Source organism: Amblyomma americanum, chromosome 1 (assembly GCF_052857255.1).
Source record: "Amblyomma americanum isolate KBUSLIRL-KWMA chromosome 1, ASM5285725v1, whole genome shotgun sequence".
Classification (NCBI taxonomy): domain Eukaryota; kingdom Metazoa; phylum Arthropoda; class Arachnida; order Ixodida; family Ixodidae; genus Amblyomma; species Amblyomma americanum.
The window spans coordinates 170,570,869-170,596,326 of NC_135497.1; the positions used below are offsets into that span (position 1 = coordinate 170,570,869).

The following is a 25,458-nucleotide window of genomic DNA, read 5'->3' on the forward strand; positions in this document are numbered from 1 at the left end:
GCGAAAATAATGTCGGTCTTCAAAAAAAGGTGATCCAGCTCTGCCAAATTATTATGGACCAATTGCAATTCTTTCGTTTTTTGGACAAAATTTTAGAAAAACAAATTGAAATAAGGTTGTCATGTTGTATTGAAAAATTTCACATATTGACAGATAGTCAACACGGCTTTCGCCGCAAACTATCTACTGATACTGCGATAGCGTCTCTCATAGATTACGTTAGGCTGGCTATTGATAAAGGAATGTTCTCAGGAGCAGTATACATAGATTTTATTAAAGCATTTTATTCCATCGATCACTCCATTTTGCTTCACAAACTAGAATCATACGGTATAACTGGACCTCCTTTAATGCTCCTGAAAAGCTTTCTCTGTGGCCGAGAGCACATAGTCACTATTAATGATCACGCATCTAACATAGCTTTAATTAACAAGGGTGTTCCACAAGGTTCTATTCTTCGCTTTGTATGGTTTTTAATCTACATTAATGATTTACCATCCTGTTTAAAGAATTGAAATAGTATACTATACGGAGATGACTGTACCGTGATATCATCGCACTAGGACATTAATCAGCTCATACATAACCTACAATATCACCTTAATTCTCCTGAGTGCTGGCACCACATTAACCGCCTCTCCGTGAACGTCACTAAGACTTGTTTTCAGATTTTCCACCCCCTCTGAAGCCATTGACCATTACACAACTACTATACCTCAATTCTGTCGCTATTTCGTCACAAGATCGAGTTTCATTTCTGGGTGTTATTATTGACCCTCACTTAAAATTCCATCATCATGTAGCTGAAATGTGCAAGAAAATTGCGTATGGGTTACACACACTAATTAAAGCCCGAAGCTATTTCCAAGTTGAAACTTTATTATCCTTTTACTACGCATTCATTCACAGCCACTTAAACTACGGTATCTCATCTTGGGGTAACACCTATCATATTCATCTCTGGCCGTCAATAAAAATGAAAAAGCAAGTCATGCGCATCATAACCTATACCCCTCGAATGTCACCCTCACGCATTTTGTTCATAGATTTAAACGTTCTACCTATCTCGGCCCTTTATTTTTACGACATTGGTATCTTATTATTTAACATTCTTCATCATCAGTTCGCGCTAAGCTTATTTTCTTCCGGCACGCTCAGAAGCAACATCGTCACACGTTTTGCGCAGCGTAATAACTATTTACTAACTAAGGTCGGAACTAACTACGGGAAACGATGCCTTAGTTTTTCATCCATATCATTTTAGAATTTTTTGAACTTAGACATCAAACAAACTAATACGCTTTCTTTGTTCAAGGTCAAATTAAAGCTTTCCTTCTTAATATGTAATTTTTACTTCTTTTTTGTTATGGATCCTATGCATCGCGGCATCTGTGAGTGTTTTATTGTACATTTTCCTGCATTATATTGTCTGTATTTAAATATTTCGGTAACTAATATTTCACTATGTATATATTCTCCGCATCACTAATTAATATGTTGTGCATTTCTCATTTTGTTGCTTATTGAAATTTTTGGTCATGGGAGGTCCCGCCCGCGGTCTTGTACCATGGAACCTCTCTCTGTATACGTTTGTAACTTCGTTTGAATGCATTAATAAACTTTCAGCTTTCAACTTCCAACATTTCAGCTTTCAAAACTCACTAGGTTTTTGAAACTCTCTTCGATTGCAATTTATTGCACAAAGAACACGCGAAGCACATCTAGCGAGGTGATTAGTGTGCCAAAAAAAAGAGATCCAGGAACGACAGTGATGGTGTTAATCAGTATCGTGACGACATCTTGCGCACCAACTTTGCGAGCAAAAAGTGATCGAAAGTAGGCATTCTCAGAAAATTAAAGAAGTTCACCTCTGACGGGAAAGCTGCACAGTAAGGAACGCTTTTAAACACGTTTTTGAATGCCCGATTAATATGCGAATCGTGCATACCAGAAGAGCGCAGGAAGTTGTAATGCCATATCTGAGTATGCTTTAGTCTGTATAATGGACTGTAGAATGGACCTAGGAAGACCGGAACCGAGCCAACACGTAAATATTTCACCGCATCTAAAAAAATTATAAGAGCAGGAACAGTTTTAGCAACGAGAATTGGACAAATGAAGTAAGTAAGAAAGAGGCACCTGCTGCAATAGGCTACGAAAGCAAATGAGCTTCGGTTTAGAAGATTAATATCAAGAAATTCAAGTAGAATCAGTTAATTAACTTCGCGAGCTCGCTTTCAAGCATTGTAAATGCATCCATGAAATTCACATGAGTAGATACAGGGCAGTAGTGTCCGCATATTGAATGAGTTTGCAAGCGGATAGCACATTGCGCGTGCTGTTTAAGTATGCAGATAAAAAAGATAAGGAGGGGGCATCTAACGTCGCGTAACTTCATCATAGAAAAAAACGCGTTAAATGCGAATGCTACAAATGAAGGAAATGTAAGAACTCGTATGCAAAATAAAAAAAATCTAGAAGAATTGCAAGAAACCCCCCCCCCCCCCCCCCACACACACACACGCAAAACAAAAGTAGTTTGCAGAGCTTAACTCGCAAAAAAAAACGCACGACGAATCGTATCCAATTCTTTTTTTTGTATGTTAAAAGTAGTGCACAAATAATATTAGTAATCCTATCCTGGTTGTATTTAATTTTGCAGTAGCGCGACGAGCCGGCGAGTGCAAGCCTTCAGCTTTCATTGTAGTAATGCTCTGTTAGGCGCACATGGTATTCGATTTCTACCAAAGGATGGTACGAGGGCAAGGCGTGGACGAACCCCCGATGTGGCAAGGCTTTGCCATGGCAAAAAAAGGGAGCTTCAAAGTGATTAATGAATTTGAAATATGGTTCGGAAATTCAAAGGAAAGTTACAACGAACGTGTGCGTATTCAACGTAAACCTCGAACTGCTTTTATGAAAACAACCTTGTAATCAACATTCCATTTTTCTGACAGCAACGACGACGTGTGGTGAGGTAAAACTTTGGAAGTAAAACATTGATATTTTTTCTACTTGCATCAATTTTTATTCTCTGCAAGCACTGTTTTTCTCGCCAAGTTTAGGCGGCTGGAAATCATGGCCTAGTAATTTTGGACCTATGAGAAAAGAAAGTAGTACGGAAAGCAGCTGCTGCTCTCTCTAGCGCTCACGCGACGCCAATTTCTAGTCGTTCCTGGGAAGGCCCATGACTGACTCCAAGTGGCCCTCCTCTGCGCTCGCCCTGGGGCACCCCACTCGGTGTGACACTCAACCGACAAGTTTCATCACTGCCGCCGGCGCACCCACGGCGCCAGCGCCATGGTCCCCAGGCCGCACCGTTCCCTACCCGCTTAATAGCGGCTCAGTTTTCGTAAACGAGAAGAATACATTAGTATTGCACGCACGCCCTGCCGATGTGTGTGGGCGCTCGGAGCGCAAACCCCGGGCTGCCCGGGTAAATATTAATACTTCTGGTGCCGCGCGGCGGCTCGCCTCAGCAGGGCGGCCGCTGTGACCCGACGCGAAGCGCTCTCTCCTCACCCTTCCGCCCTTCCCCGTACGCGAAGTTGTTGACAAGGTAACCCCCCCAGAGGGGCAGAAGCAGTTGAGCGGCAAGCATTGTTCCTTCTCCTCTTTTTTTTTAACCAACACAGTCTATTCTAGCGCGGGGTCTCCGCCTCGTTCTTCACAAAAAAACTTACGCCGTTTCAGGCCGAGCTCCTTGGCGATCAGCTGAGTTCTCATCTTCTTAGCAAACTCAACGAGACGGCCTCGAGTTTTCTCATCACAGCGCCCCTCTTGGCTTCGCGACGAGGGCGACTGGGCCGGAGCGGCTGCTGGGCGCGCAAGCCGGACGCACGGCGGCGGCGGCGTTTTGTTTGCTCAGTTGAGAATGCCATAACAGAGAACGGATGCCCAAAAAAGGTCACGGCTAATAAAGGTTCTCAAAACTCTCTTCTTTCACTCGCACGTCGAGGGCCTCCAGCTTTCAAAAATAATGGTGAAATGTGCGCGCTTTAGTACGCCCGTGGCTGCTTCTTTGCTTTCCCCTCGCTGGAGCAACCGGCACGACCACTCTGTAGTTTCTGGAACACTGTGTAGACAGTGATGGAAGGACTGGGGTTGGATGGAGGGAAAAGTACGGCTGGTGGGAGTGGCAAAAAGCTATTATAGAAACAATGGCAGCTGAGGACAATTTTTCTTCATGAGCTTAAAGCTATGCGAAGGCTTTAAAGGCAAAGTTGCAGTTTTTTTCTTAACCTTTAATAGCTCCAGTGTTTTGAATTGCAAAGAGAACAAAAGCGCTCATAGTATGTTCTAGAAGGAAACGATAATACTCTTCTGGACCACATTTATTACCATTCACATCAGCAAAAGCAGAGCAGTGTTCAGGAGAAAGAAAATGCAGGCACAGTTACGTGCCACCAGTCAAACATGAACATGTGTTTATCCTTTATGTGCATGTCAGTTACCTCGAGTCTAAGAGAACCACTTTCGATTATTGATCAACAGTCGTAATAAACTTTGTAATGAAATCTACGGCGTCAGAGAACAATACGTCGATCTTTACACTATCCTATTTACAGGCAGCTAAATTTATTTTGAAGCAGCTGCTTGAAACTGCTTGTTTTCAGCTTTTTCGGAGTAATACGGAATGAAATGTGAAGTTCTCACGAACTTAGTGTGGTTCTAAGTAAATTAATGCTCATTCCCAGACAAGCTCTGCTGCGTTTAACATAAACAAATATTAGCTACTGTAAGGTTGAGATACCGACTGCCTGACGCCATTAGTGTATTAAGCAAAGCTAAAATAAGGAACATATGGTTTTGCTAGCGGCAGGAGAAAAGACATCGGCTCAATTATTACAACGGCTCATCCCCATCATTTCGCAGGCACATGCGCAATGGCGAAACGAATGACAGTTCCAGGATCTGACCTCCTCACGCTCAGCATTAACGAACGAAATAAGGCTCGGCACCTTTCACTCTATTTCCATATCCTTTGAAGTGCGGCTGGTCGAAAATCTGCACGCCCCCTCTCCCCATCCTTATACTGCCAATTGACGACGCCCCTCGGGTTGCCAAAAATAATCCGTAACCCTTCATTTCAGCGCCTCTTTATTCTTCCTTCTTTAACTCGCTTCTTTATTTCTTCCCTCAGGGACCGAATAATGGGTCCACAGAGATTGAGAGAGTTACTGCGTCTTGGCTTTCCTTGTAACCGATTTTTTCATCGTTGCGAGCTCTTATTGTTCTATAGCGTCTCTGGGAAGGGAATAGAAACTGTGTTGAATATATGAGAGCTGGAACTAAGGGGATTTGCCTTGGGTTCCGGAAAACAGCTTCAGCTATGAGAACCCTGGTACGCATACTTGACTCATCCTTCTGCACCTCCCGCTGCTAGTGCTGCAGAAGTTGCGCCGGATCCTTGTGCTTTTCGTCTCCAGAGGAAGCGAACATCCCCGTATTAACGCTTGCGCTTCTGAGCTATCTCCTTACCACAACGATCCGCATCACTTCAAGGTGGTAGCAAAGGCCCGTTAGGGCCTTCACTTTCTAGCCTCCTTGTTTTCGCCCTGATCACTCACTGCGATGGCACCAGGCATTAAGAGCGGTACAAGGTGAGAGTGCGTGTGTTATGTGAAAAAGAGGAAACTTCCTCACTAAAAAAAAACAGAATAAGTTATTGGGCGACTGTCAAAGATGTCGAGAATTTCAGCGCTTAACCTTGCGGTTTAACCTTGCGGCTTAATCCGATGTTGCTACGGATTGATAAGGAGGTTAAGCCTGCAGCTACCACTGGAATTCGCAGCATCTTTCGTGGTCTAACTGTCGCGCCGGCCGCACTTACAAAACCGGACATTTTGGCGCTGAACTGAGGCTCAAACAACCAAAGGCACCGTCGTGGTTCACTGGTCTCATGCGTGAGGTGGTTTGTCCATTATAAAGTTTGTCCTGTATAAAAAGCGGATACTCGCCTGCCTTCTATGGGTACGCGTACAAGCGAGATAAAATATGGCTCAGAATACCGTAACAAAAATTTTTTTCTCTTGTGCCTATGACTAGGGAAGTAAAGTACGCTGGTAGAAAAACACAGTCCGGTACCTGCACTAACAATCAGGCAGCACTCAATTTTGCTTGTTTTACATTCTAGGCGGCAAAAGATGGTACGCAAGGTCACGGATGACCATCTGTTACATTGTAATGTGGAAGAAGTCAAGAGTAATCTGCGCAGCTGTGCTGGTTTTAATAAAAAAATAAAAAGAAGTGTGGCATGAGGTTCACCTCATAGCCACGTCATTTTTCCCGAGCAAGGCGACCCAAAATCTACTATTAGACTAAAAAATTGCTCCAAAATAGCTCCCCCTATTCTTGTTCAAACGGCGCAGTTTTATGGGCCTCTCAGGAAATTTTTTTGCCAACGTCCCTCCGTGTACACCACCGGGGTCGAATGGATCGAAGCCGAATATAAAACGGGATCGTCAGCCATAATATTAAAGTTAATTGTTGATGACTCCAAATGTAGTTTTACAGTGAGCAGTTGGCGAGAGCAAAACTGAAGTCCCCGAATGTCTCTTTTATTAGAGATGAAAAGGAATTGTCTTCTAGCATACCGCAATTCTCAGTTCAGAATCTGCGTGATATGCGTTGCTAAAATTCGAATTTTCTACTTCGCGGACTGCCTACAGGTGAGGACTAAAGTAAAGCATTTTTGTTTCCCAAAGTGCTCGCCATAACATATCCTGTCCTATGATAACTATCCTATCCTATGATGTCCTATAATGAGTTCTATGATGACTGTTTCTTTTATTTGTTTGTTTTTTTGCTATAACTTTCATTGTGCTTCCATCGTCATCATGCAGCTTCCTGGTATTACGCATGATTACTGGCAATTCTTGTCATCATAATATTAAAAATACCGTAATTTTTGGTATATAATCCGCGCACTGCTATACATTTTTCAGTTAAAATTTTGTGTCTTCCATGCTTCGTAGCCATGCGAGTTAAAGGGTATTTCCTTTTTCTAAATTTGTCATCATAACACGTACCGTGCAAAGTGATTTTATGAATCGCCACGTTCTATTTTTATGCAGTAAAACATTCAGCATGCTTCCGTTGCCATCGCGCAGTTCTCTGGTCTTAAATGTGCCGTTGACACTTATCAGCACCTTGATTTCGAAATAAAATGGGGTTCGCCGGACCTGTCGTTAAAATTTATTTCACACTCACAGTCCGGACGCCCAATATGCGACCAAAATAAAGTGGTTCATGTCTCATACTCCTGAGTAGATCTCTATAACACATGGAGGGCATGAACAAAAATCTTCGCAGTCAAAACCGGCAAAAATTGGCCGCCTTTCATGACTGCTGTGGCCATGACAATAGCTTTACGGGCGTATTATCGCTGCTTCTTAGCCGAGATAATGTTATAATTATAAAAACGTTATATTCGAAACATCCAAGATCACCCTTCATTTCTAGTGGAATCGTCAATAGAAACGTCTAAAATATATTATCTGAATACGCAATGGAGATGCCTATAGTGGAGTGTGTAACGTACTATCAGCAACGAATGAAACAGGAACAGGAAAACTGAGGGGACAACAAAACAACAGCAACATATTAATGTGAAAGCATTACATGGCTCTATCCCAAGGTCATGTCCACAAAAAAGTGTCCGAAAGAAACGGCACCATGTGACGTCACGAACTGACTAGTCACGTGACGATGACAACAATAATTAGTGCGCACTAATTATCACACCGAAGTAATGCTAATTAATGCAGGTAGGTAACGGCCAGGCTAATTAGTATAATTAGTGATGACATCATATGCGGTGACGTCGTACCAAGTCACGGGACAACGATGTACTGTCACATCCTACCAGATCACGTGAAAAAGACGTAATGTGACGTCGCACCAAGTCACGTCACAGCGATGTAATGTGACGTCATAAGACCTGGTGACGTGACTATCGCGAGTTGCCAGGCTGTATTCAAGCTTTCAATCTCTACGCAAACACATGTCAAACTCATTCGTAGCATAGTGGTACGCCGTTATCGCTGCGCCTCATGTGCTTACGTTTGGTGTTGAGAACTTCTTCACCCGATGATTGGTTCTGCTGAGGAATATTTTACAGCTCCTGGGGACATACTCAAACTTTGCGGAGCGACCCCCACTTCCTAACGCTCGCCCTGGTTTTGGCGGACTGATATGCCATGAGCGGTAACCTCACAATCGATAGCCCTTGGTACAGAAAAGTTTCCGCGCAAGGCACCTGCGGTCTCCTCGTCGCGTCACCAAAAGTATGGCGCAATGTTTATATTGCTAACGGCTGTGCGTTCTACAGCACGCAGAAATGATCTGAAGCAAGGGACTTCGCCAACGCGTCAGCCAGGGGCGAGCTAACCAGTCTTGCCAGCCACGGCAGCGTAGGTTACCACTCAGGTCGGGATTTTACTGCAACTATGAGGCTGAGTGCATTTTGCGTTCACTCTCAGAATTTTTTGATACACAACTGAAGCCTTCGGTTCACGCCAGAAAATTAGTGATCGAACTATAAAACAATTTCGCGTCTAATAAAAGACAAGCGACTGGCTCGCGTCTGTCACTTCGGTATTCAATACAGCGCGGCGTACAATAGTCAAGGCGTCGGAGAATCGCGAGCTGATTTAATGGCTAGCAGCGCAGAGAATTTGGCTTCTGATATGTTGGTGTTCGACAGTTTCCTCATTAGTGGTGAAAAATTGGAGGGCACAATTAAGCTCCTCCTTAAGAGTATGACGCGATAGCATAAGGATTTAATTGCCATATATGCAGAAGGTCATTCTCTATTTAACATTCATAGATACCTGGGAGTCCTTGTGCGACTCCTGGCGCAGTGGTGCAGCGGTTAAGCGATGCGCCACTGCCCTGCGATGACAGGTGCTGCAGCCGGTGGGGCTTCGGCGATGCAGGTTGCTCTTCCCGAGATATCAATCATTAATTTATCTGCCACCTGCCATGGTGGGCAGTTTGATCACTATCCGGCGGGCAGGTTGTGATGACGCCACAAGGTCACGTGACCTAGGTGACCTGCCTGCCTCCTTGGTTGTTCTCTGGGGACCACCTGCGAGAGCTATGCTCGTGATTTTCCCCTCAGAACGCCGACGCCGCATTTTTTGGGTAACGGGTCCCTTAACGCTATGGCGTTAAAAAATGTTTAAACAAGGCACCGCACACTGGCAACGATCTTTTCGAGAGCAATTACAACTCATTCCGCGACAATATTTGCGACAACCCTGCCATGCTGTAATGCCGAATACATACTAGGACCACTCTTCCGTCGTTTCTTGTCCGGGAGCCTTGAGCAGGAAATCATAAAAAATTCCTAACTTTATTTTTCATGAAGGACAGAAAGGACATACTTATGAAGGCTTAATTAGTATTCATTTAAAGTTCAATCTTATCGGTATATAATGCGGCTAATTACACTCGGGTGAGTTCTGCCGGGCAGTTAAAAAGCTACGAAAATAGCGAAATGACAGGGCACACTTGCTGTCTCCTCTTCTGTCCTGCTCTTCCTCTCCTTACTGGATTGTTCGCGGAGTGACCGCCTGAGGCGCCCTAGAGCTTTGAGACTGCACTACACATGGGCGAGGGGAACGCTGTCCTGAAATGCAGTCTTCAACAGACAGATCCGGCACGAATGCAGCGTGAGTGAATCGGACTGCTATTTTTTTTATTTCCCCCAGAAACAATTTCCGCTGCCCTGCTGATTTCCGCGTACTTTCGTCTCTCATGATCCGCAAGATAAGACACCAAATTTCCGCATTTCTAGATTTTTTTTAATGACTGTACCTCGATATCCGTCGCCCCAGCGCACACAGCAAAGCTCGCAGTGGCGGCGTGCCGCTTGCCGCGCACATAAAGCTGGTGCTCTCAGTTTCGCGAGTCGCCTTGCTGAGTCTCGCCTGCAATGCGCGTAGTGCGCCGTTAACAGCATCCTCTCGCGTCAATCCCCCTGTGCCTCTGCCATCACCCACGGGGCTTCTGGCTGTTACCGACAGACGGATCTCGCGCCTACGCCTCTATAAATAAAGTTTGCCAGTTCCTATCGCGCTGTCTATCTGCATCCTCTTGTTTGGAAAGAGCGAGAGAACTCCAGGGGTCACACGGTGCTCTCGCATTCACTCAGAGAAGTAGGAGAGAGTGTTTTGTCTTTAGAAGCACTCCGACTGTTCCCAGGGCTCGCGCAGAAATGCTAATGCACATAATAAAAGTAGACTGCAAGGCCCACTGCAGCAGCCAAGTGGGCATGGCTCGTCGCAAAACTGCCCTTCTGGAGGATGAAAACGTCACGAAGTATGGCACTACATTAGGCTGAGTGTAGAGCTAAGCCTCGGCTATGTAGAATGAAAGCCGCTTAACAAATGACGGTGGAAAGGCTTTCTTTTTCTTTCATGAGCCCACCTTAATGCGACAACTGTGGACCGATGCTCGGCCAAAGCGATCCTGAAAGCCGTGTAGTACGCGGTTCTGTACAGGGCTTAAGAGGGGGAAAATTAAGCACGCCACCGCACGGGGGCGTCGCTGTGGGGCTGTGCTAATTGCACAGCCTGCTTGCATATTTTAAAAGCGCTACGGTTTGAGGCCGTCCGGAGACATAAAACATCCCAGGCGACACGTGTGAATTTTTCATCAAAAGAACTTCTTTGCCCTACTGAACTCGATTTTGAAAAGGCGATTGAATCTGCACAGGCCACTGTCTTAATCTTAATTCTTTCTGCAGTCCGCTATAATCAGAAAACAAGGGCCGAATACCGTTGCACGCATGCAGATTACGTGACACTAGTGGCTCACGGTTTATTTTCTTATTGCAAGCGCAGTATTTCCGCCAGGTAATTTATTTAAGCTCGCGGTTTGGGCTGAGCCACTCAGTGAAATGTAATAGCTTCTTGACGGTGGGCGGGTTGTACCGGTCGATTTATTTATTCCCTCTTGCGGCGGAGCTAGGAAATGCCACGTACAAAAGAACCCGTTGGGCATGCAAGAACGGGGACAAGAAGAGGTGCTCTTTCAAAATTTAGACACTGCTTCTTGTCAAACTTTGCGAACTCGTCTGTTTTTCCGAACACGTGCGGCTTTTCGCCGAAGTGCATCACAAATTACAGGGAAAACCTTGAGCTCACGCTTCTTGGTTTTGTAGTGCTCACTCTTTTGTGGTTCAAGACGGGCCGCGAAGTCCAATTTAGCCGGTAATGATCACTGCTGAGAAGTGAAATTTCGAGCAAAGCAATTTCATAGAGCAGAAACTTGGAGCAAATTTATTTGTTTTTTAGGTAGGAATGAACAGACTTCCCCTAATTTGGGCACCACGTAGTAGAAAGGGATGGAGGCTTACTGCATTCATCCGTCATGGTGGTGGCGATATTGATATGCGAGCACAAAACATATCGTAAAGTTTCATTTAGTGTCTTAGTGTTTTAATACACATATATGCATATTTCTCCGTGCTTCTTAAAAGTTTTTACTTTATACACTTATCTCATAGGCAACGCTGGACCGCTCGCAAGCGCTCTCCTTACATCGTCTCAAGTTTCTTGCTTAGTTGCAGTGGCAAGTAAAATTTTCTAAGATGCAGTAATTTAGTGCGCCCCGGGCCGCGCTGCTGAGTGTAGATTCGCATCACAAAGACCCCTGTTTTGCTCTTCGTTTAATTATTGATAGTTAGAGGGACACCGTAGTGAAACTCTGGCGCGCCACTTCAGAGTTTTTATTAGAGAGTTACAGCATATCGTTACCGTGTTACCGGACGCCGAACTCTCCGGTTAGTGCTGAGAAACGCCAGGATACGTTCAGCATAACGCCGGTTCCGTAACACATTACCGCAATGCGAAAGAGAGTGTTGATGGTGGCAAATGCTCCAGCATTTATTTCAAACATAATTACGCACGCATTGCAAGCACAAGTATCTCTTTGCAGTGAGATGCTGCATGCAAGTTAAAATCTTTATCTAAGCATATAAATTCGCACATACTGCGTTTCAACCAAGAGCGGGCTCAGCGGCTTTTCACGTGCGCCCGTGAAGCAAGCCGCCTGCCTACCTTGGCTGCACCATGGCCAATAAACACATTTACTTGAGCGTACGCAGCGGTCACTACGACACTTTTAGTTTGCCGTTCCGCAGCGTATCTTGAGTGCGCGTACATACTGTGACCGTCAACTGTATCTCACTAATAAATCATTCTCACTCTAGCGACAGTAAGTCAAAGCTCTTCGACTGTGGGCAAGAATTTTTTTTTCTCCAATTACTGAAGATAATGGCGAGTGCATTACGAGCTTTGTTTTTTTTTTATTTGAGGAAGACAACCATGAATATAGAGGAAAATGTTAAAGCTGACACAAAACTGAAAAAGCGCTGGCGTACTCTAAATGTAATGCAAACGACATATAGTTATATTCTCAACAGCGTCAAGATCACCTTGAAGAAACATGGACTAGTGGCATTTTATATGGTAACGTATGAGTGTGAGTACGCGAATTAAGAGCAAGTGCTGTCGTTTAGAGTGGCATACCACTCTGAAGAATGCGGCAACGATGCTGTATTTTAAAAGAACGTCTTGCTGGGCAAGTTGGTAACTCTACATCTTTGGTTACAGGCGAGAAAACAGACACAACACACGGCAGAAAGGCGGCACGGAGCGGCACTCACAACTGATTTATTGTAAGGTAAAACGCACAAATATATATCATCTTACACGAAAGGAAAGTTGATATGATAGCGAACGAGTGAAAAAAATTGTCCTCAGCCTTATCCAAAGATATGGATGTGTCGTTGACGCACATGCTTCCTTTCTTTGCAATAAAAAAAAAGCTTCGATTAATTCCCTGGCTTTTTTATCTTTGCTTTTTGAGAGAATTCGCGCACGGCAAGAACATGGCTCACAAGAGTGTGACGGGCAGGGCTTTATATGCTTAGGCTTATTTGTGCCTTTATCTTGATCAACGTTTCTTTCGTGTTCCCTGATTTGATCGTTAACGCAGCGCCCAGTTTGCCCTATATAGGAGCGGCCGCACGAGAGGACAATTTCGTATACAACCCCTTCGGCGCACTTCATGAACGATCGCCCATGTTTGGTGCCACACCCTCTCTCTTCTTTGCGTCCTATTTCAATACGAGAGCAAAGGCTTCCGAGTGTTTCTGGGGCTGAAAAACAAGTGGCACACCATGCCTGCTTGCGACATTTTTCAAGTTGTGAGCTAGCTTGTGCACGAAGGGCACCACCACAGGTCGCACCACCTCTTCTCGAGGGACATCTTGGCCAGCTCTCACAGCCTTTCTTTTTATTTTCTGTAGTAGGCTTTCTGCGACCGCCGTTACGAGCGAACCAGGGAACCCAGCTGAGGAAAGCCTGGCCAATTGGTTTTGAACACTTAGTTGCATCTTGTGAGAGCATGATTTTCTGAGGGCGGATTCGAGGCAAAGTGAAGCAGTCCCCCTTTTAATTAGCTTGGAATGAGCAGAGTCATATGGCAGAAGCCCATTTTGTGCGCGCGGAGCATACGCCCAACAAACATGTTCATCACAAAACTCAATACTAAGATCTAAAAACTGTAAAACATTACCTTCAGGTACTTCACAAGTAAAACTCAAGCCATTTCCACGCTGTCTAAAAAAGGATAAAACATCACGCACACTTTCTTCGAAGTTTAAACTTCCGTGCTTACTTCAAAGAAAATGTGCGAGTTATTTTGTACTTATTTAGACAACACGGAAATGGCTTAAGTTTTACTTGTGAAGTACCTGAAGGTAATGTTTTACAGTTTTTAGATCCTAGTAATGAGTTTTGTGCGGAACAGGTTTGTTGGGCGTATGCTCCGCGCGCACAAAATGGGCTTTTGCCATATGACTCTGCTCATTTCAAGCTAATTAAAAGGGGGATTGCTTCACTTTGCCTCGAATCCGCCCTCGAATCCGCGAAAGAACCGTTGAGCAAGATACCGTTGAGCCCAAATATGCATAAGCATATAAGGTTCTGCCCGTCACGCTCTTGCGAGCCATGTTTTTCCAGTGCGCAAATTCTCTCAAAAAGCAAAGGTACAAAAGCCAGGGAATTAATCGAAGCTTTTTTTTATTGCAAAGAAAGGAAGCATGTGCGTCAGCGACACGTCCATATCTTTGTATAAGGCTAAGAACAATTTTTTCACTCGTTCGCTATCATATCAACTTTGAAGATGATAGTATTCCTTGCGTGTAAGATGGCATATATTTGTGCGTGTTGCCTTCGAACAAATCAGTTGTGAGTGGTGCTCCGTCCCGTCTTTCTGCCTTGTGTTGTGTCTGTTTTCGCGCCTGCAACCAAAGATGCTGTATTTGGTCCGGAAAAGCAAGCAGTGCGCCGCCATGTCTCGTATTTTGTTTAACTTCAGTTTGCGTGCGAACACTAACCCTTCACAACGCTAAAATAGATCCCATAATGTGCCCGCGACTCAATAATGGGCGCATGGGCAATTGTCCTCAGCCTAGCCCAATAAACGGCGACGTGAATGCAGTAACGATGTGCTACAATTCTCTATTAATAGCACAGAGCTGCTAATCAGGCCATCGTTTTGACGAAATACTGCTCCGAAAAACTGCACGCATTTCGCCAGATTACGTAGGTCACTAATAAAACATCTAGTTTGAGCGCAGAACGGCGTTAATCGAAGGTCAGTAGGAGAGGCACAGTCCTGCAGTGGACGTAGTAAGGCTGAGGATGATGATAATTATGATATTATTACATTAACTCCCATCCTGCAAAAGGCGAAAATGGGTGTTATATAAATTTCATTTTCGAGGTTAATTAGATGTCCCACTGATGTACCACATTTTTCACGAAATATATTGTCTTCTTCTCCATGTGTTTCCTTGCACTGCGTTTGACGCCTACTCTCGTAACAAAGAAAGGCGTCAGTGAACGGAAAAGGATTTGTCCACGGACAGTCGGGTTCAAGATAAATAGCTGCACAGGCGCATGGCACTCCAGAACGAGAAGAAAGATCTGGTTAACCTTCGTGGAAAACGTTTTGTCATGGCAGAAAATCGGGTGGTTCCATAATAAATGCTGTTGTTCCTTTCTTAGGTTCCCTGGTGAGCACGTCCCCTATTGTAGCTCTAAATGGGGACAGCAGCAACTTAAAGGAAGGAAAAGACGGTGCTTAGTTTCAGGGGCATCAAAACGTTGTGCCACTTAGCGCGAAGCTCTGAAATCGTCTGTTTGTGTCTACTTCCACAACCAGAACATGAAGACAGAAACGGCCTTGTCCTGCAGGGATAACTTTAGAATGTCTAAAGTATACATGCAACAAGTTTTCCGTCCTCTTGGCCTTCTCATTTAGTGTACTCAAACAGAACTTTGGGCCGTGCCTTACGTGGTATTTTTGCTGCGTTATTGTAATGCCCTTTCTAGACAACGCTAAGAGAAAGCCAGGAAGAGAGAGAGATCACGAACTTCTTAAACTCGGTTCGAATCATGAATGTGGCGAGCCTAATTTATTTTTTTAATCCTTGGCTAAAGCCGAAAGGTCAAATTTCTCTGACAGAAAAAAAAAGAAAAAGGCGGGGCACCTGGATGCGATCACTTTAGAGGTGTTTATTTTTTAGATTTGCGACCTTTTAATTCAACCTTGAGCCGGAAGGCCAAAGCCGTGAAGCAAAGGACGCCAGACTTTCTTTTGTTCGCCTGGGAGCGCAGGTGCCAATATAAGAGCGAGGAAGCACACTGGCATGAACACCAAGAAAGCAGAGACAGAGCAGCAAAAGCAAAAAAAAAAAGTAACATCGGCGGGAAGGTCCCTTCTACTCGGGAATACACATGATCCCTGCAGGGCACGGTAGCTGACCACAGCAAGGTGGCGGCGGAAGCTCGCAGGGTTGGTCTCGCAGGCCCCCTTTGGCCGCCTATGTTCGCGCTGTTTGCCACTGACCCAGACACGAATATCAATGCCGCCAGCGCCGTGTTCTGGCTTAACGCGCGCCTTTTTATGACAGCGCACGTTCGGAGAGGCGCGGGTTCTGAAGACTGTGAGAATCCCGTTGCAAAGGCAGGGACGTGCTTTGCCTGATTTCCCCAGCGTCCCCATTTGGGGACCGGCACCGGCCGGCATGGGAGCGTGGACGAGGCGTTGTCATGGCGACGCGTCGGTGTCGGCAGCAGCCCATCCGGCTTTCCGATATCGCTTCCCATCCTCGTCCGCGTTGTTTCGCGTCTTGTCCCCCTACTCGCTGCAGCTACACCCCCATTTCCGCACCGTCTCCCCCTCCTCGTCTTGCATGTGCGTGCGTGCGTGCGTCTGAGTGCGTGTGCGTGTGTGTGGGGGGAGGGGGTATTGTTTCAACATGTAAGGGGTGGTCGGGCGCTTCCCCCTTTGCCTCAATTTGTCCGTTGTCCAGATGCGGGGCGAGAAGGTGAGAAGTGTGCGGAGTAGAAACGCCCTATAATGTGGTGGACCCAGGGAGAAAACTTAGGCCCCAAGGAAGCGAATCGCTTCGACCCGCTTTGCAATGCCGATGTGCGTGCGTAAGGGGTTCCGCTAATCCCGTTAAAGACTCGCTGCCTCGTATTTAGAACGACGGCTTTAGTTGGGCAGTTGCATTAACTCTAGAAGCGCTCTTAGCTGATCCTTAAAGCCACCAGCTGCCATTGAGGGCATAAAAGAGAGGTTTCCCTCTCGTTGCCTTTCCATTCAAGCCTTTGTGTACGCTCGCACGATGAGTATCTGTGGTTATAACGACATTGACACAATTTTCAGCATATTAATGTGTTAATAACATTTGTTGCGGAAATATTAATGAATGATAAACTCGAGTAATGATTAGTTCACCGGTAGACGACGTATAATTATGCCACAACTTCGTCTTTGCAAATACCGAGCACGGTAATAGAGAAAAAGAGGCTCTGAGAAAATTTGCTGAGACAAATTACAGTGAAACTAGCAATCAATGGGGCTACATTTTATATCTTTACTAAGGAAATCTCAGTACAAAATTTACGGCTGAAAACGCGGCACAACACAGTTTTTCTTAGTTCGGGATTTCTTATCTGAAATATATTGCGTTGAAATAAAGCTTAAACTACTTAATTAGATGGTGCATTTAATAGAGAATCATCGAAAAATATATTGCTCACGAATGTTGCGAAGCAGTTAAAAAAACATCAACAGCGATGGTTCTCGGGGTAAAACAATGAATTAAAACAAAGCAAATACAGTGCTCCAAATCCATTGCTGCATAACAAAAAACCACAATACATTTGCATCATCTATAAAAACTTTTGGAGCGAAAAAGTAAAATGCTTGATTTTTATACATGTATAGTTTAGTGCCACCAACTTTTGCACTCGTCTGAGAAATTTAATGGTTGTGACATGACCAGGAAATTTGTTTTCCCCCAAGTTATGAGGGGTAATTAATTGAGACGGCTCAATAAACAGCAGAAAACATTGTGGACAGGATCGGAGAGGGTCAAGCCCAAACTGTGGTCATTTGGCATGGAATGACCCAGCAGGGAGGGTCTAGTTCAACTTTTTGTCTCGCACCTCTGAACCTGCTCCTTTATCCAAGCGTCTTAATGTTGATTAAGCTGGGAATTCAGCACTGTGTGCAGAGGGCAACTGTGCAGCAGGTAACTGAAGCTATGGCTGTAGCCCTCCACCTCCTTCACCATTTCGAGATTTAAAAAAAAAATATGCGGAGAGGATAATGTAACGTCCTGCAGTGTACGTATTATATTCACTAAGCGAAAGGCTTCTTTTCCTTATATCGCGACTTATATTGTTTGGTTTATGGCGATTTAACGTCCCAAAGCGACTCAGGCTATGAGGGACGCCGTAGTGAAGGGCTCCGGAAATTTCGACCACCTGGGGTTCTTTAACGTGCACTGCATTGCACAATACACGGGCCTCTAGTATTACGCCTACATTGAAATTCGACTGCCGCGGCCGGGATCGAACCCGCGTCTTTCGGGTCAGCAGCCGAGTTCCATAAGCACTGAGCCACCGCGGCGGCTGCGACGACGCATATTGTGCGCACAAATAAATAATATTTAATGCTAACTGTTAAAGCGAGGAAAAACAGTAATTCGTGAAGTCAGGGTGCCCGCAAACTACTTTAGAAAAATAAAAAACGCTCTTTTAAAATGAATCACTCAAGAAATTTAAATTCCATCTTTCGATCGTTACATCTATCGTTAAAAAATCCTGAAAATAAATCGGAAGACAGGTGTGAGAATTCAGTGATGTGTTTATCTCTTACAAAACAACGTTAGACGAGCCTCAAAGAGCATTGTATTTTACGCGATTTATATCTACCGTTTATATGTTTGCTGTTTGCATTCACGTCGGAAGATGCCGCGGCGAAATAAGCACATAGCCAAAAATTTTTCGTTTCTTTCCATATACCAAGTGATGTCACCCATACCAGTTTTCCAAACGCAATCACGAAAAAAAGGCTTCATGTTATGCGACATTTTATTACCGTTAGACAAGTGTGCTGCGTACTGGATGGATGGATGGAAGATAGTAGCGTCCCCTTTTGAAAAATCTTTTTCCTTCATATTTCTTTAACGCTGTTAACGGTGTTTTAAATCGGTCTATAAATTGGACATTTCCTTTTAATACAATTTTTGATCCTACACCTTGAACCTTATGTCACCCCTTTCCTCCTGAACCACCAATCTTCCAATAACTTTTGCTAACTTCTACCCCAAATTCATTCACCTGACCATTGTTATCTCTACACCCAAGGGCCTCAGGGAGGGTGACTGTTCCTGCATCGACATCCGGATCGATACCATCACTTTCGAGTATAAGGTGTTCAATTGTTTCTATATATTTACCACACGGTGCACATGTGTCTTCTTGGTAAATATTCGTGTTCTAGCTTATAAGAGAAATTCACTCCCTCTTGACTGATTATTGCCCAATCCCTTTTATGATCTGCCTTTTCCAATTTCTATATAGTGCTGCAGTCTGCTTCTTTCCAATTGAATTCATCCAGTTTTTTCTTCTCTGCTCTTTACCTGCCGTTTGAAGCTCTGTCTTTATCCGTCCTTGTGTCCTGCATACTTACTGGTTAGCTTCCTAGTCCTTTTCCGCCACTGTGAGTTACAGATCTTTCTGTGTAAGTATTTAAACACCTTAACTGCCCACCTGTTATTGGCCAATTTCTTAAGGCGTTGTTCACATAATATTTTACTCTGAGCTATCCGTTCTTCGAGCGATGCCTAACCCATATACCCCTATGCAGACATTTTTGTAGTTTTGCCGTGGGTACGTAGTACTAATCTTCCAACAGTTTTCTGATTTATTTCTAGTCTAGACTGAACTTCTGCCTTTAGGAACAAAACCATATTCCCGAAAGTAAACATAGGTACTATTATTCCTTTCCAAATAGCTCTCAGTACTTCATACTTTTATATCCACGTAATGCCCTATGCTTCAGCATTGCGGCATCTCTTGGCTCTTCGTCCTAAGTCTGTTCATCCTTTTCGGTGTATATCTGTCCACGGCCTTGTATTGTAAGTACCTGATCAGAGGAATTGCTTCCAATCCACAGACCTGACCTAATTGCTCCGAAATAGAAGCCTAGACACTCTGCTTCGTCTCCACAAGAATTAACCACAGTCTGCAAACCTTCCTGGTACAATATAGTATTATAGCCTAGATTGCTTTCTTGTGGCTTTCTTTCTATATTTATCATATAAAGCATGAACAGTAGCGGTCATAGAGGACAACACAGCTTGAATTCTTTCCATACTTCGATACGTATCGAATGCTTTATAACGGCAGTTTATTTAATCAATGATTCCCGCAACACCCGAAGACATTATTGCAGGGGGGGGTACAACAAAATCAAGCATTGCGAGTCAGGTAATAGGACTATTCAAACAACACATGGTATAGCCATAAACACCACAAAAGCACGCACACACTCGCGTACATTAAATTATTCAATCTTAGGATAAAATCAAGTCATGAATAAATGCATGAAACGCTTCCATACATACGCAGACAACCATGTTTTAGGCAGATTGTTCCGCAAAGAACTGACATGTTGAAAGAAGGAATTCTGATAATGGTTCGACATCTGATTTCTTGTACCTTAAAAGCGTGATTAGATACAAAATGCGGCTGGAGAACATGGATAGTTTTATCAATCCCGGTTTTTTGTACTAAGAAGTTCCAAAGCAAAAGATTTCATTGCTGAAACCCTGTGTTGAAAACCGTAGTTACTGGCGACAAAGCCGGTTGCCCGGTTCTGTAGTTGTCGCACTTCTTATCCCTTCTCATGTAATTTCCATTTATTATCTGCAGCGATAATGAAATAATGTAACTTTCGCCGCAAAAAAAGTTGAATTTTGTAGTGAGGACGGAAACCTAACGGAAAATTGGGAGTCGAATGAGATGGTAAATAGCTGAGACTTCTTTATTGCTATTAAAATAACTTTCATGGAAGGCCACCGAGTGGCTCCCCACAACTACACAAGATCTATCCCAGCAGAACTTATGCGTGCAAGAAGGCATAGGTGAAAGAAGAAAATATAGTTTTGCATTTTAGCTTTGTCTAGTAGTGAACAGTTGGGTTTTCAAACGCAGTTAAAGCGTACGATGGGCAAAAAAAAAATTATATATCGTATTTCACATGCGTTTCCACCTCAGAAAACAGGATGCGGAGATTCGCCATTATTTCCGACGAAATGTCTCGCGAGCCGGCACATGCGTGGCTGGCTCCGTCGAAACCAAAGCGCAATATCCATCTACACAAAGAGTCCATCTATATGCCAACGGAATTTTTTCCAATGACCGTACTCCCGGTTGCTGTAAGAGCAAATATTAGTTCCATGAACGCACACACAAGAGATATTAGATAATAAAGCTGATATTTCTGACCACAGGCCACAGCAAATGTGCGTGTTACTTCGATGGTGGGCTAGTTAACAAACTCTACACACCTTGATCTCAATTGGAAATGAGGGCATAGCAAGAGCCAGTGGCATTGTAGGCGTTCTCAAAGGAATGCTATTAGCATTCAGGACCTTCGACATAGTCAGCTTACTGACATTTAGGATAGGGTGGAAGAGAGCTGAAGAAGTACACGATAAGTAGATGTATCGATTGCAAAGATGTTGAATCAGATTCATGCAACGTTTAGGTGGCCCACACCACTGTTTAGGAGTGGAATCAGTTCTGTACTTATCTACTGTTTTGTACGGGGCCATTCCTTTTGGGGATAGCGACATGAACGGTTCCCCTCTATTCTGTAATACAGTTTTGGGAAACGGAGTCATACGCCTGAAAAAGCAGTTTATTTGAAAAAGTTCGCGCTTCGTCTAAGACGTTGAAATTGAGATGATTACTTCAGCGCAGGATACATTTTGTCGACAGACTTCGGCGTGTGGCACCATCATAACCCTAAAACGCTATGAACGCAAGAGGCGAGATCATCGTTGGGATAACACGCGCTGCGAGTGTCCTGTGCAACGAAAGTCCATGAGTTATTTCAACCCAATCCGAATTGTGCTTCATTCTAAATTAACCGGCTAGTTAAATATCCTTTTCACTTCAAGGTACTGATATTTGCATTTGAAAATGTCGCCCGTCTTAAAACGCACGAAAAATAATTTCTATATGAACTCAGCGGTGATATAAAATTCATTAAAAGACGACAAATAAAAAAATATAATGACTGAACAATCCTCACGATAGCTAAACAATAAAACAACATTACAATATTGAAGTTAGAAAGGACGGAATGTTTTTCTTTGAAGGCACTGGTGAGACCTGGAGAGATCACGCGAAATAGAGGACTTATATTAACGTTGAACGTGATTAAAACTGCGCTGACAAGCAAAAAAGTGCGTAAGAGGTATATTCTCAGGCCATACCAGTATGCTAACTAAAATTCAAGAACATGCACTCAGTTCCAAGTTGATTTAATGACCGTTGCTCTTTTTAACAGACAAAGTCCACTAATAGTAACTGAACGAAATATTGTTTGCGTTAGTCCTTTAATAACATAGTTTGAAACAATATAATGCAACACTTATTTCTTGTTGTAGAATTGCCGGTACTAAAGGTCTTTCAGGGATACTTTAAAGAAAATTGGAGAGGTTTTATTTCTTTAAATCTCTCTCAAAATCCCCGTTTTTTCGAATTTTTCGAATTCTAGGTGATTTCAGCGCCTCATTAAAAATCACCTGCCCGTTTTAGAAATATAAATTTTGTCCGACGATAGAGAAAAGGAAAGATTAATACCAAGAAAAATTTTATGCCTCAGGTTCTTATTCCTTCTTGCTCCATTATTGTTCTATAAACTGCCGTTAAGGGCATGGCTTACTTTTTCAAAAGTAGTGTTGCGAAATTATAGGATCCAAATTAATTTTGCTTTGCATGCAGCAGAAAGGTTTGCATAAAATTACTGACAAAATAATCAGGTTCCACAAAATTTTATTTTATTTTCTGCAGGGATCTAATCTCGCAATTTTGTGAAATTGCAAAAGGAACGTTTTCCACCTCGTGTGGTATAGGATTTTTTTCGAAAAAAACTACAGCGTTTCTTGCAAAATTAAGTACGATTTCCTTGTGTCGACACGTTTGCCCAGCATATATAAAAATTTCATTGAAAACAAAAAATTGTCACGGGATCTCGATTACCGTCCTTATCTGAACGCACCCAAACATATATCCACATGTTTCAGGGAAGCCAAGCACCAAGTTAAAAAAAGGTTTCTTGAGATAAAGAGAAGCTCTTTGCGGCATAGTAATACCAGTGTTGGCGGACGTCAAAACAGGTGAATTATGTTAACTAGGAAAGTGACTAACTAAATTCTAATAGTTAACTTTTTATTTAGTACTGTTAGGTAACTCATTGCAATAATAGATTTTTAGCCAGTGGTTAGTAATAACCATATCAGTTTTTAGAATTTCAAAAACGCGATTACCGTCGCGCTGTGTGTGTGTTTGCCCCGCCGCAGTGGCTCAGTGGTTAGGGCGCTCGACTACTGATCCGGAGTTCCCGGGTTCGAACCCGACCGCGGCGGCTGCGTTTTTATGGAGGAAAAACGTTAAGGCGCCCGTGCGCTGTGCGATGTCAGTGCACGTTAAAGATCCCCATGTAGTCGAAATTATTCCGGAGCCCTCCACTACGGACCTATTTGTTCCTCTCTTCTTTCACTCCCTCCTTTATCCCTTCCCTTACGGCGCGGTTCAGGTGTCCAACGATATATGAGACAGATACTGCGCCATTTCCTTTCCACCAAAAACCAACCAACCAACCAACCGTCGCGCTGTGGCTAGATAAAATTTGGCTATTTCGACTAGTTACGTGCATTTAAGGGGCTACTCTGCCTGCATGCTTTTCAAAAGTGCATGTATTTTGGCACATTGTAGCCAAATTTAGTTGAGTTATATACATACTTAAAAACTACAGTGACTACAATGCGCCTGAGTTAGAACACTGAAGAAAAGAGCAAAAAAGTAAAAGAAAGAAAAGATGTTACAAAAATGGCATGTACGCGTCCTGGGCACGTCATGAGTCCGAAGGGATGTCTAGTGGGTGCACTCGGGGCACAGCAAAAAACGTCGTAAAGCACACACGCGCTGGAGAAAGCCCACAAACACGCTTGCTATCCCAGTAGAGTTTCGGATAAGTTCATTGTCTAGACCTCTTCTGCATGCGTCGAACAGATATAGCGAATTCCTTTCCTAGAATGTGGGCGTGAAAGACGGGTATTTTCCTTCAGGAAGTAAAATTCAGCGCTGCGATTGATTGTGAAATTTCCCAAAATTGGAAGACAAATTCGGGTCCAGAAGCCTCGAGTAAATGTGGATTTACTGTGTAGTGAGCCCTGCAGGTCGACCGACCGGCACAAGCCTAATCGTTACGCTCCCTCCTCGCTTTCCCAGCACTCGGGGACTGCAACTAATTGACCGAAACCGGCCGTGCGCCGGATCCGCGAGCCTCCAGCGCGAATGCGCCCCAAGGTTGGGCCCTTCTCAATGAAGTCGCCCCAAGTTTTACCGAGAAGTGGAGCGTGTGACGTCCCTAACTGCTGGCAACCGGAATGCTTGGCCATTGGAATGAGGAGGAGTGGAGGAAAGAAACGACAGTGTGTGGAAAACTGAAATATGCGCCTTTGTTTGTTCAGCTCGCAGCCAGTCCAGCGTCAACCCCTCCTTTTTGTCTGGTGTGGTAGGACAGCACAAAAAACGGGAAAAAAATCTAAAGAGAAAAAGAGTAATTCAGAATGTGAAATAAAACTCGGCTGAAAAGTAAAATACAAAGGAGGCTAAAAAATGAAATAAAGAACAATAGAGAAGAAGTAGTGTTCTTTTACTTTTTTGGCTGCCGACTATTTGCAGAAGTAGCATTATTTCCCTACTAAATTACGAATGCAACTATTCATTAATATTAGGATAGGCAGCTAAGTTTCCTGTGGCTGTCATCAGGTGACGAGGAAGCTGGTTTGAATTTATAGATGAGAGACGACACTCGTGCGTCTCTGTGGGGGTCTGCGCGGAACTTAGATTGCAGGATGGTTATTCGTGACCGGCCACGTTAACTTGTCTCGATAAGGGCAGATTGGAAAAAAAGCTTAGCGTGTGCACAATGAACCCCATTCTAAAGCGGGTCTCTGTTTGGCCGATATATTGGAGCTGAGATATTGAACACTCAAGAAGGTATACCACGTTCGAGCTGTCACAATTGAAGTTTCCTTTAATTTTGATTGAAAAGTCTGAGGCTGCGCTGAAGGCGGTGGTTGATACGGTGATTTGGGAGTAGGCCTAACAACGAGGCTCATTGCAGGGTGCACAGCCTGCGGTCAGAGGAATGCTAATTTTGGACGAAGTTAAAATGTCGCGAATATTTCCGTTTCGTCGATACACTACCCGCGGTGGCTCCATAAGACCAGATTTTCAGCGTCCGCTGTGGGTGAGTACGTTATAGAGTCGTGTTAGAATGCGGGAGACATTTGGAAGAGAGGCAGAGTGTGTTAAAACTAGATGCGTGCCGCGAGATTTGTGGGTAGCATTGCAGCATCTGACAAATCTCCGCGCGTTTCAGTCATGACCGCAATGTGACAGTGGTCATGAAAATATTCTCGTATTCTCATGTTGGGCGCAAAATTATCTCAATCTTTCACCAACTCAAATTCATTGTACCCCGCACATTGTACCCCCCGTTGCTGGATGAAGACTGAGGCCTCTCCAGAGGGCACTCAATTCTGCATTGCTGAGTACGGCGCTACAAGTTATTACTATTGAATTATTGGGAACATGTTGCTCGTTCGCGGACTGTGGTAAATGAGGCGTGTGTGATAGGAATTTCGACAGGGTGGGGGACTGCTACTGCATAGCGCAAGAACTTTTTTTTTCGTTTGAGGTAGAATAGTGCAGTTTTTTTTCTCTAATACTTGGTCATAGATTTTCACTCTGGATTAAGTCAATTTGTTTTCAT

At 43.9% G+C, this 25,458-nt stretch overlaps 1 protein-coding gene across 2 annotated transcripts in view; it reads right to left on the bottom strand.

Moving 5' to 3' along the window:
• Window positions 1–25,458, bottom strand: part of LOC144114182 (uncharacterized) — a 208,048-nt gene that overhangs the window by 79,368 nt on the left and 103,222 nt on the right. The gene's annotated exons all lie outside the window — the stretch shown is intronic.